Source organism: Lycorma delicatula, chromosome 4 (assembly GCF_047948215.1).
Source record: "Lycorma delicatula isolate Av1 chromosome 4, ASM4794821v1, whole genome shotgun sequence".
Classification (NCBI taxonomy): domain Eukaryota; kingdom Metazoa; phylum Arthropoda; class Insecta; order Hemiptera; family Fulgoridae; genus Lycorma; species Lycorma delicatula.
In genome coordinates, this window is record NC_134458.1 from 87,625,147 (window position 1) to 87,637,303 (window position 12,157).

General features: G+C 31.1%; 1 protein-coding gene across 7 annotated transcripts in view; it reads left to right on the plus strand.

Moving 5' to 3' along the window:
* Positions 1-12,157, plus strand: part of mdu (mitotic spindle positioning protein meduse) — a 193,598-nt gene that overhangs the window by 103,860 nt on the left and 77,581 nt on the right. Inside the window, exon 2 of one of the 7 annotated variants that reach the window (XM_075363525.1) lies at positions 5,897-6,011. The exons of the other annotated variants lie outside the window; for them this stretch is intronic. The gene's annotated coding sequence lies outside the window, so the exon portion shown is untranslated. The remainder of the gene's footprint in view (positions 1-5,896; positions 6,012-12,157) is intronic. 7 annotated transcript variants of the gene reach the window in all.

Consider the following 12,157-nt stretch of genomic DNA (forward strand, 5'->3'; position numbering starts at 1 on the left):
AAAAATCTTAACTAGAATTCTATACTGAAGAATTGAGAGGAGAGTGGAAGAAGTGTTAGGAGAAGACCAATTTGGTTTCAGGAAACGTATAGGGACAAGGGAAGCAATTTTAGGCCTCAGATTAATAGTAGAAGGAAGATTAAAGAAAAACAAACCAACATCCTTGGCGTTTATAGACCTAGAAAAGGCATTCGATAACGTAGACTGGAATAAAATGTTCAGCATTTAAAAAAAATTAGGTTTCAAATACAGAGATAGAAGAACAATTGCTAACATGTACAGGAACCAAACAGCAACAGTAATAATTGAAGAACATAAGAAAGAAGCCGTAATAAAAAAGGGAGTCCGACAAGGATGTTCCCTGTCTCCGTTACTTTTTAATCTTTACATGGAACTAGCAGTTAATGATGTTAAAGAACAATTTAGATTCGGAGTAACAGTACAAGGTGAAAAGATAAAGATGCTACGATTTGCTGATGATATAGTAATTCTAGCCGAGAGTATAAAGGATTTAGAAGAAACAATGAACGGCATGGAAGAAGTCCTACGCAAGAACTATTGCATGAAAATAAACAAGAAAAATCAAAAGTAATGAAATGTAGTAGAAATAACAAAGCTGGACCACTGAATGTGAAAATAGGAGGAGAAATGATTATGGAGGTAGAAGAATTTTGTTATTTGGGAAGTAGAATTACTAAAGATGGACGAAGCAGGAGCGATATAAAATGCCGAATAACATAAGCGAAACGAGCCTTCAGTAAGAAATATAATTTGTTTACATCAAAAATTAATTTAAATGTCAGGAAAAAATTTTTGAAAGTATATGTTTGGAGTGTCGCTTTATATGGAAGTGAAACTTGGACGATCGGAGTATCTGAGAAGAAAAGATTAGAAGCTTTTGAAATGCGGTGCTATAGGAGAATGTTAAAAATCAGTTGGGTGGATAAAGTGACAAATGAAGAGGTATTGCGGCAAATAGATGAAGAAAGAAGCATTTGGAAAAATATAGTTAAAAGAAGAGACAGACTTATAGGCCACATACTAAGGCATCCTGGAATAGTCGCTTTAATATTGGAAGGACAGGTAGAAGGAAAAAATTGTGTAGGCAGGCCACGTTTGGAATATGTAAAATAAATTGTTAGGGATGTAGGATGTAGAGGGTATACTGAAATGAAACGACTAGCACTAGATAGGGAATCTTGGAGAGCTGCACCAAACCAGTCAAATGATTGACGACAAAACAAAAAATTTTACTAAGGAAGGAGATAACATAACGATCCATCTACAAAACGTGATTATGGTTTCGCAGATTCGGCTTTTGAGATTAATCTTTTCCGGGTATTTTTCTTTAAGGATTTTTCAATGGCAATGTATAAAAATTTGTCGCTTGACAAGTTATAAAATTAATTGACTCACAGGCATAAAAAGATTACATTTACTGAAACTTGACGTTATCAGGGAGCGTTTTTACACATCGATGAATAATATTGCTATTTAATATCCAGAACTATTCAACACATATATAAAAAAAAAGAATCAGGAACTTGTGAAAAGCTTTTTTTAGGTACAATAGATGAAATACAATACAAAGCTGATATTACAACAATGAATATTATAAAAGAAGTAAAAAAATAAAATTATAATAAAAAAAAAAATAAAAAGAAATAGAGAAGAAAAGCATTTATTATTTTATGTTAGATCGATAAAAGGTGTCTTATTAAAAGAAAAAATCACAAAACTATAAGGAACAAGGTCAAACAATGTTAAGTTTTTCATCTCAAACTGTTTTATTTCTTTCGTCCGTAAATTCATAATAGGCAACGGATTAGATTTTTATCTTTTTATGGAATACATTGCCGCAGTAAAACATTCATTACGTATTATTTGTATTTATAAATCTCAATTTAAACTACGGTTTGTCGGTTATGCTCACATGGAGCACTCTCGTTCCGATACACTCGCTTTCCACATAGAGATGAAAAAGTTTTAATAATTTTATATAACCGAAAGGATTTTATATTCTGTAATATGATACAAGAAGTGTGCCCTAGTGGACATTTGCGAATTTAATTTGATTTGTTTATTAACAAATTAAGGAAGAATTTTATTTTTTCGCCAATAGCGGCTTTATTTTTAATCGTATGTAAAAATAAGAAGCACCAGTAAGTAGCTGAGGAAACTTTTCATCAAAAACCCCCGAAGTACTTTTTTCTACGAGTAAAACTAAGGGCGCTAGCGAATTTTACATTAAGTACCAAATTCGCGCTGTGGTAGTGTACTTGGAAACCGGGTACTATACCTACTACTTGTATACTTTAAAACTAAATGGATAAATTAATAATTTATCCGTAATTTCTTAATTTTGCTCGTAGAAAAAAGTGTTTGGGAACCTTTATATGCAAAAACTTTTATATGCTTAGTTTTCTAATGATGGTATTTATTTTTTTATAAGATCAAAATAAACAAAATATTGACAAAAAACTAGATGTTTTTTTTTTAAAAAAACCACAATTTTATCCACAAGCAGCAAAAAATTGCAAAATCAATCTAATCTAAGGTTAAATATTGATAAAGGACGTATTTTTACATAAATCTATCTGTTTTCATTAATTTTTTGCAACAATTTGTTTATAGCATCATTTTCATGTATTTACAAAGTATACTAACATTTACTTCCTAAAACTCATTGAAAAATTAATGTTTTTGAAAAACCACCTCTGCCATCTTGAAGTGCATGTTTTATCTTACACATAATGGTTAAAATATTTTCATATTTGAAAAAAAAAACAGAATTGATAACGATAGGTTTTGAGCGTTAGCCGAAGTACCAAAACACGCTTTTTTTAATAATGCAATTCTCAAGTATTGATAAATAAACAATTAAATAAGGTATAGGGGTATCCCTTATAGAACTAGTAAGCTCAACAGAATGTTATATTGTCTTTTTCGTTTTTTGCAATTTGTTTATTGTTATAGGCGTTTTATCAACAACTTGCAAATTTTCGCAGTAGATCCGGATTAACAGTAGTAGTATTAAAAATATTTTGAAAATTTGACTAATATATAACCTTGGGCCTTATGAATCCGTACCTTTTTGAATTTTTTAATTATCTCTAATAGGAACAGATACTTAAGTTACAGATGCACATCAGAGTTCTAATTTCTTTTCTTTCAGAAAATAAATCATATCGGGAAAAATATTTAGGTTTGCTCAAATTTATAAAATTTCTATAAATTTCTTTTTACCACTATCTTGTAGGTTTTTGATATTTCGCTTATCATTTGTAATTTCTGAAAGCTGATGTTTAAATGTTATTGAAGTTAATTATATAAGAATTTATTTTATGTCAATATGTTTTTAATTACAAGGTGAATAATAGGCGGTGTTCCTCCGGATACAAGTTCTTATCTATTATCTGGAAAGGAACCCTCAATAAAACTTGTAAAAAAAATTGTAGTCGAAAGTTTTATTTAGTTCAATTCATGTCCTTCGAATTTTTTGCTAAATTAAACCCCCAGTGAATAAATAAAAAGTTTTTACAGAGAGATGTGAGGAAGAAATACGTGATTAAAATTCCAGAAAAGTTTCCATTAGTTGTGGAGTATATATTTGCTTAATTTTCACCGCTTAAATTTTTTTCTAAATCATCCTTTCTTCGTTCGACATGCATACTGGTCATGTTGAAGAAAAGATTCACAACAAAAGTAAGTTTAACTTTGTGCTGTTGATTTTTTTTGTAAAGTACATTCTCAGCGTGTAAATTAACAAAAATACATTTTTCGTTAAGAAGTTGCGGTCCATTGGTAAATATTTAAAGTAAAAACTTAAAAGACAGTTAAACTATGTACCTTTGTAATAGGTTCTGTAAGTTTCATTAACGAAGGTTATACAGACCTTGCGTAATCCTGTGCAAACTAAAAGAAAAAATACACAACAATCAAGATAATAGGCTGACATGATAACAGGCACGAATTTAAAAAACTGGATTTTAATTAATTTTTTGATGAAATAAAAAAATAGCATGAATAAAATGCTTCTTTTTTTAATTATGTAAACATGTACGACAATATACATAGTGTTTATTACGAAAAATTACGTCAATCGCCTACATACGGAAATTACACCTAGTACAATAAAATTCTCTGTTAGTTAGCTGATATCTCAAGAACAAATTACCTCATTTTTATTAAATTAAATATCATAATAAATTTCAGTTTATTTTTCATTTGCGTTAAAACGTAACTACACTTCACGTTTTGTTACAGAACGTGTTTTAGTCAGAAGCTCAAATTATTTTTACTATGATAAATTACTAAAATACGACGTTTTTTTTCGATTTAAACCTTACTGTTTACCCAGTAATCAAGTTATATAGGTTAAAAATCAGTTAAATATATGCATAAAATAATAATAATAGAAATTAACATAAAATACAGTGGTAAAATAATAATTAATCACTCGGATCGGTGCAGTGCAGCGGTTAGAATGTTGAAATTGCACTAAATAGGCAAAAAAGGGGGATTTGTAATTTTCTGTGATTCTACAATTTTTATTCTAATTAATTGAAGATTTTAAGAATAACTGAAAAAATTACAAAACTTTATATACATATATAGCTCAATTTTTTCGATGAATTGATTCATAAGATGTAACTTCCATATATAAACATTGTTTCAAAACGAGTTCTGCAACTGAATGATGTTGTCGCAACAATGCGTTGTTACTTCATCAGTTGCAGTTTTAAAAGTGTAATTTCGCTAAATTTCTTGACACGAATTGCAAGTAAAAAGAGAATCGATTTTTTGGAATTTCGAGGTAAGAAATTGAATTTTTTATTATTTGGGCAGGAAATTTCAAAACGTTTAATCGTTATTAAAAATGTAATTTTATAATATTATAAGGTTAAAATATTACATATATTATATTACTTTCCAAATCATAAAATATCTAAAAATTTACAGCTCTGTGTTCTATAAATTAAAAAATCTTTTTCTCATATGCGGGTTAATAAATTTTACGTTCTACAAATCGGAGTACTGATGTTTACACTTTTTAGTTAAAACGTAGTAGACTATTTGTATTGTAGAAACATCTATTGTTGTTCGAGACATAAAAATAGAGGTGTCGTCATCGACAATTATTTTTGTTTCGGTTATCTACAAGATACTGTGGAATCCTGATTATTGGACCTACAGTTGCCCGACATTCTGTTTCATCCGACGTCGTCGCGATGAATTAACGAGTTATTTTACCCATTATTTCTGATTGGGTATTAAGCGTGTGACGTGACAGACCATCGGTCTGACATTTCATGTCCGAGAGAATTTTTTCTTTTGTTTGTGCATTATATATTTATTTTGCTGATTAGTATCAAAGTCTGGGCGATCGAATATTTTATCCGATTCAATTTTTTTATTCTGCCCGTAAAATTTCGAATAGATTTATCACAGTTATTTATAAACGTAACATAAATAGTTAGCAGTTATAATGAATAATTAACAGTAAAAAAAAATTAAGCCAGTAAAATTACATAAACAATAACACTTATATTAACGATTGAAACACGATTACAATTAAATTAGTATAGGTTAATTAGGAATCTCACAAACTAATATCCAAATTAATGTTATTAAGTGCAAAAAACGAAAGAAAAAACTAAAGAAACCGTAAGCCTTTTTACAGTTGAAAATTAAAGAATAAATAAAAAAATGGAGTTTCAATACCAGAATTATATTTAGATAAAATATTTTAGAAAACATATAATAAAGTTATAAAATTAATTTTTGAGTTTTTATTTTCACTTATGTACTTTTTTAGTAAATAATGTAAATTTTTTGTTCGAATTGTAAAAGATCAATTACCAATCCGTAATTGTGCTTATTACCTGTTTTTTAGGTGATGTAATTTACAAAGTAACAACATGGAACAGAATAACAAGAGAATAGGAGTTTATTCACAGAGAACTTCGATTATCCGAAGGAATTATGAAAAAATATTCGTCAGAACAGTGGTTAGTTAAGAAAGACTTCTGTTAAGTGAGGCTCGGTTAACCGAAATGATGCTGTAATTACTCGTAATAATTTTCACCCGACCTCTGATAATTTTTACTCCGGTTACTTGATGACGTCTTGGTCAAACAATCGTTTCAAACGAACAATTCATTTTGGGTGAACGATCGGGAGCATACTATTGCTGTGTTGCAATAGAAGTAATTTTTGTGTCTGAACAAACCTTTAAAGAATAAAGATAACAGACACAATAGCTTTTTTTCTGTAACACAGTAAATGCTATCGACGGGGAACTTAACAGCGTACTCTGTTATTTCCGTTGATATATAACCTTCCGACCTGAACCGATCCATTCGTATCGCTTTTAGTTTTAAATCGCATTAAAATGCCGTGTATATAAGCTCTACTAGAAGTGTAATTTTTACGTGTTCCTCCTATCTAAGTTGTACGTGATCGGTTTCGATTTAGATAGATCGAAATTAAACGTCTAGAAGTTCGAGTTATAAGATTATAAATGTTTACTATATCTATAAGTGTTATAAAGGCTATACGAATAACCGTGGTAATCGTTAGATCGCATTGAATCTTTTAACAAGCAACTTTACTTATGCAGTAAAATTATATCTCTCTTTTTCTAGTATTCATCGTCTTGTGAAAAAGACAGGAAATGCTCTCACCGTTTCACCGCGGTGTGCTGACTAAGCAACAGCTAGTGTTAGTCCCGTTGTCCAACTGTTACCCGTTACAGATACACAATATTGTTGAGGTAATGTGCGCGCGTGAACTCGCCCATCTTATATCCGTTGTTTAGTTTAATATACAATGTCACTTAGAAAAATATTTGTGTCATTGTTATTCCTTCACTTACATCTTGTTCTCTGTGTGTGTGTGTGTACGTATATATCAAACATATACTATCAATGTATGTATATATATAAATGTATATTATATACAAATGTTTGTGTATACAAATACATTAATATAAAATGTGTATGTGTATGTTTGTGCGCGTGCGCGCGTGTGTGGTGTGAGCTAGATTACATATACATCTTTCACTGAATTGTGAGGGTGAGCAACATTGCTATCTGTGTGTTCAGTATAAGCGCGAAGAATCGGTTTCTTTTATTACATCGTTACTTATCGTGAAGTTTTTAAACAAAAAACATTCCGGTATGTTTTCATGTGAATGCTTAATACACTGGATTATTAAAAAAACATAAAAAGGATGAATGTATGAGTGTGCGTGCGCGTATATATATATATATATATATATATATATATATCTGTGAATGAAATTTCCCTTTTCATTGACCCGAACTTTGTTTTGTGCTGTTGACATTATTCCACATACATTGTGTTTCTATCGATAACTTTGTAGCTAGATAACTTCTTTCATAATTGCAGTAAAAAAAATCCAGAAATGCCCTTTTTATTGTGCAATCAATTTTCTATTAATTTTTTTATCAGAATAATCTATCTAATATATATATATATATATATATATACACACATACTAAACAAAAACCAAAGAAAGGTTTTTTTTTATTATTTACCAATACGGAGGTCGCCTTTTAAGTTTTTACAAACGACCACTAGATGGCGCAATTGAGATGTGACATTACTATTGTCGAAAACTTGGACTTTTTTTATTGTTGCAACAGCGACAGCTCAGAAATTGGCCGAACAGTTTGTTTACAGTGAGCGTTTAAAAAATATAGTTCTGTGAAAAAAATGGAAATTTAACTTGAAGGTTTTCGTCGGATGATTTTTTTATGATTTTGGTAAGAGCCTAACTAAACAATAATGCCTCAAATCGCTTCGTTCAACTTTTTGTAACAAATAACCATCAGAAAAGACTATTTACAATCGGTTTGCAGAATTTCGTCGTGATCCTGCTTCTGTAAGCGATGAATTTCGTGAAGATCGACCAAAATCGGTTGTTCCAAAATACAACGATGCTGTGCGCAAAGTGACTGAAGAGGATCGACATGCGACTTACCGTGAGATAGAGGCATCCTTACGGAGATTTCACCAGCTAAGTAGAGGATAAAAGAGATTTTCACCTTAAAGTTAAGAAAAACTTCAAATATATTCAATACGTCAATGGTTGCATGTGAAAAAAGTTTAACATGTTTAGCATACGACAAGCCCCATCTTCTTACAATTCCAGCAACATTTTGGTCATCCCTTGCCGTAAGGGTTAATCATATCAAAAATTGTTGCAGACAAAAGTTTTAGATAATGTTTAGAGGACTAACGACCACTTTAAACCGATTCGATACTGTGCCTATTAAAACGGAGGTATGATTCTTTGTTTCTTCAAACGCCATTTTTTCAAACCTCTGGGTCAATGGTTGGTGATATAAAAAAAAATGTACTTAGTTAAGTTTTAGGCCCTTATCCAAAGAACAGTAGGGGCTTTTTCGAGTATAATGAGGGGCTTTTTCGAAAAAAAAAAAATATCGCTATAACTTTCTTATTAAGTAAAATATCGAATTCGTTTAAACGAATTTGGTATTTTTCGTAATAAGAAAGTTATAGCAATATTTTGTTTTTTTGATAAAACTTCCATTCCATCTTCACGGTCCGATTTTGGGCGTTAACGAACTCGACCGAGGTTTTGGGACAATTATTTTTAAGAAACAACTTTAAAGTGGTTGGCGCAAAATGACGGCAGTTATCGTGTCCACAAGAAAGTGAAATATATATATATATATATATATAAATGTATATATAAACTTTTGAGCTGACGGTGGTTTTGGGGTCTGGGGGATGTGAAAAGTGAAGTTATGTTGAAATTTTCCAAAAGTCGAATCATGGTACCCATGACTTCAAAGAATTAAAATTTAAAGAAATGAAAAATAATCACTTTTTAATTTACTGCACTTTTTGACGTCATTTTTGAATATTACTATTATTTTTAAACATTTAATTTATATAATTTTTTTCTTTTAGCTTTGTTTAAAATATTTCTCCACAAAAAATATCCAGTTTAAAAAAAGCTGTTTGGAAGAAACGTAAAAGGGAGAAATCCGTATTTGCAAAAAAAAGAAAAGGAATGTAGAGAAACTTCGTATTTAGACTATCTGTCTAAGAAGTGCGAGGATATGTAATATTTAAAAAAATTTTTTTAGTCTAAGTATTGTAATTAATTATTTTTAAGGTTTACGTGAAAATACTTTGATATTAAATATTAAAAAAACTGTAATAAATTTTTAAGCGGATATTTTTTTATTGTGAAAATATAATTTACAATGGAACATTTAGAAAAAAGAATAGAAAGTAACTAAAGGATTAAATGCCAACAAATAAAAATTATGATTAACGTATTTTATTATGTTTAAATCCATTTACTAAATCGGGTATTACTGTTTTGCAGGTAGGTGACCTTCCATAGTAGAAATAGTGGGGTTCGGACACCTTGTTCCAATTACTTATTTTTATTAAGTTATATTTCATTTAAATTTATAATCTTTACTGGTAAACTATTATAAATTTTTTTACTTTTATTATTTCATATTTTATTGTAAAACAGTTCCTGTTTGATAATTTTTTGTACTGTTACTTTACGTAATAATTTTTCAAGTTGTAACTTCTAATTCTTACACGACTGCCCAAAAAGCAGTGTAATGTGTTTAGGGTGTATATATGTCTGTTCTACTGTAGCAGCTCAACGGCCGAACCGATTTAGATGTATGACCCCGCGTCATACATCTAAATCGGCAATTATCAAGTATTAGATAATTGCCGGTTAAAGCACAAACTTTAATGAATTGAAATAATGAACTGCGAACTGTGAGCCTTTATCACTGTGTGAGCTGAGTTTGAACTGAATGATACGAATCAATGGAATGAATAATATAAAAATAATATAATAAATTTACGTTTAATGAAATAAAATAAAATTAAAGAAATTTAAAGAAATTTTCCATGAGGAGTGCTAGTGAGGCTAGAGTGGTGAAGTGATGCGACCACATCGTGCAAGGCTAGACCAATCATCATCATCAACTGGTAACAAATGGGGTGCCTCTGGAGGGCTGTTTTGGGTGGTGCAATGGGGCGCTCTTATAATATCTCTGCAAATAATCATTCGATTTTCAAACTTCAAAAGGAATATTTGCTAGTAGGTTGAAGGCTAACTTTTGCACGCATCCGGTACGCTCTCGATGTAACAGATCACGGTTATTCGGAAGTGTTGTTATATTTTCGCAACTGATCTTTCGATTTTCAAAATTGAAACGGGGTATTTGCTAGTATAATACAAAATCACGATGGAACCTAACCGGAACAAAAATTAACTGATATACTCAGAAATGGACCTTATTTAATGCTGTATAGCATACAAATGTACTGTTTACAAAGCATCACTTTATATTTACTAGAAATTAATGTGAAAGTAGTATTTAATTAAATAAAATAATGGGTGACCAATCAACTTTCATACAGTTTTAATTTGTTTAAATATATTTTTATGTTGTAGAAATAGCATGCATTTAAGTTTGTCAAATAAGTTCTCATCAGGTCTTACATCGATAAAAAAATTTTGTCCTTCCATGAAAATTTTTAAATTCAGTCTAGGGGCTCTGAATAGTAATTATCCTATATTAAAGTGCGAGAGTGTCATAGGCTACATGAATACAGAGTGTCCCATATAAAACGCAACCCATCAATCACTCATCCATGAAATTTCAAAAGTCAAGCTTACTCCCCAACTCGTTACTGAAATGGACTCATCCAACATATCAACATCGCGGCGACGCAGTAGAACACTACCGATAGTAACAGCAATGCAATCATAACGTTCAGTGTATTGCTAGAGACAAGATGGTGTCTTCGCTACATGAACGTGTTTTCATTGTTGAGTCGTACTTCAGTATATCAGCGGTTGCCGTGCAAGATTTGTTTCGCCATAAGTACCCAGATAAACCAGCTCCTAACAAAACCTCAGTATTAAGGTTAGTTAGCAAAATTTAGAGAGACCGGTTCTGTTAATAACAAGGAACACAAAAGATCTGCGTCAGTGTTGAATACAGATACAGTCACTGAAATCAAAGACCGATTACTCGTCTCGCCAAATAAATCGATCAGACGATTGTCTGCTGAAATTAATTTGTCTAAATCAACTGTTCATCGGGCGACCAAACGATTACAATTACGACCTTATCGTATTCAAACGGTTCATCGACTTCTTGAACCCGACAAAGAAAAACGGCTACAATATTGCCGATGGTTCCGTCGATTTCTGCGTGAGGGAATTAATGTTATGGATTCGTTATTTTTCACAGATGAAGCACGGTTTCATTTGGATGGCTACGTAAACAGCCAAAACTTTAGAATTTGGAGTGCTGAAGATCCCCACGTTTATCACGAAAAACAATTACACTCGCAGAAGTTGGGCGTGTGGTGCGCGATATCGCGGAAGAAAATAATCGGTCCTATTTTTTTCGAGTACACCATTAATGCAGAACGATATCAGGATATTTTATTTCAGTTCATCGCACTCTTGGAAGAGGAAGACAGACACTGCTGGCTACAACATGACGGTGCGACATCGCACTACGCAGGTTCAACTTCTGATTTCGTCGAGGAATTCTTTGGTAATCGTGTTATCGGTCGAGGCTTGTGGCCACCAAGATCTCCAGATTTGACTGCTGCGGATTTTTTTCTACGGGGTTACCTCAAAGAAAAAGCCTACAGCAACAAACCTCGAATACGTGAACAATTGAAAGTCAATATTGAACAAGCTGTATTAAATATCCAGCCACAAACTTTGAAAAAAAGTTGCAAGAAACGCTGTAAAAAGAATTGAAGCTTGTATTCAAGAAGATAGCAGCTACATCCAACATTTACTCTAAATGTAAGGTAATGGATGGTAATAATAAAAATTACATTTACATTTACATTTACACATGCCTTTTTATTATTTCAATACTTACCAATATAAGGTTGGGTTGCGTTTTATATGGGACACTCTGTATATGTGTGTGTGTATGTATATATATATATACATATATGTATATATCAAATCTGTCGCCCGCACGCTCCTTAATTATCCTATATTAGTAATTATTCTGTATTAAAGAGCAATGTTTTTTTTGAAGTTGTAATTTTTAATATTTATTTTTTATTTTTTCCAGTTACTATGGTA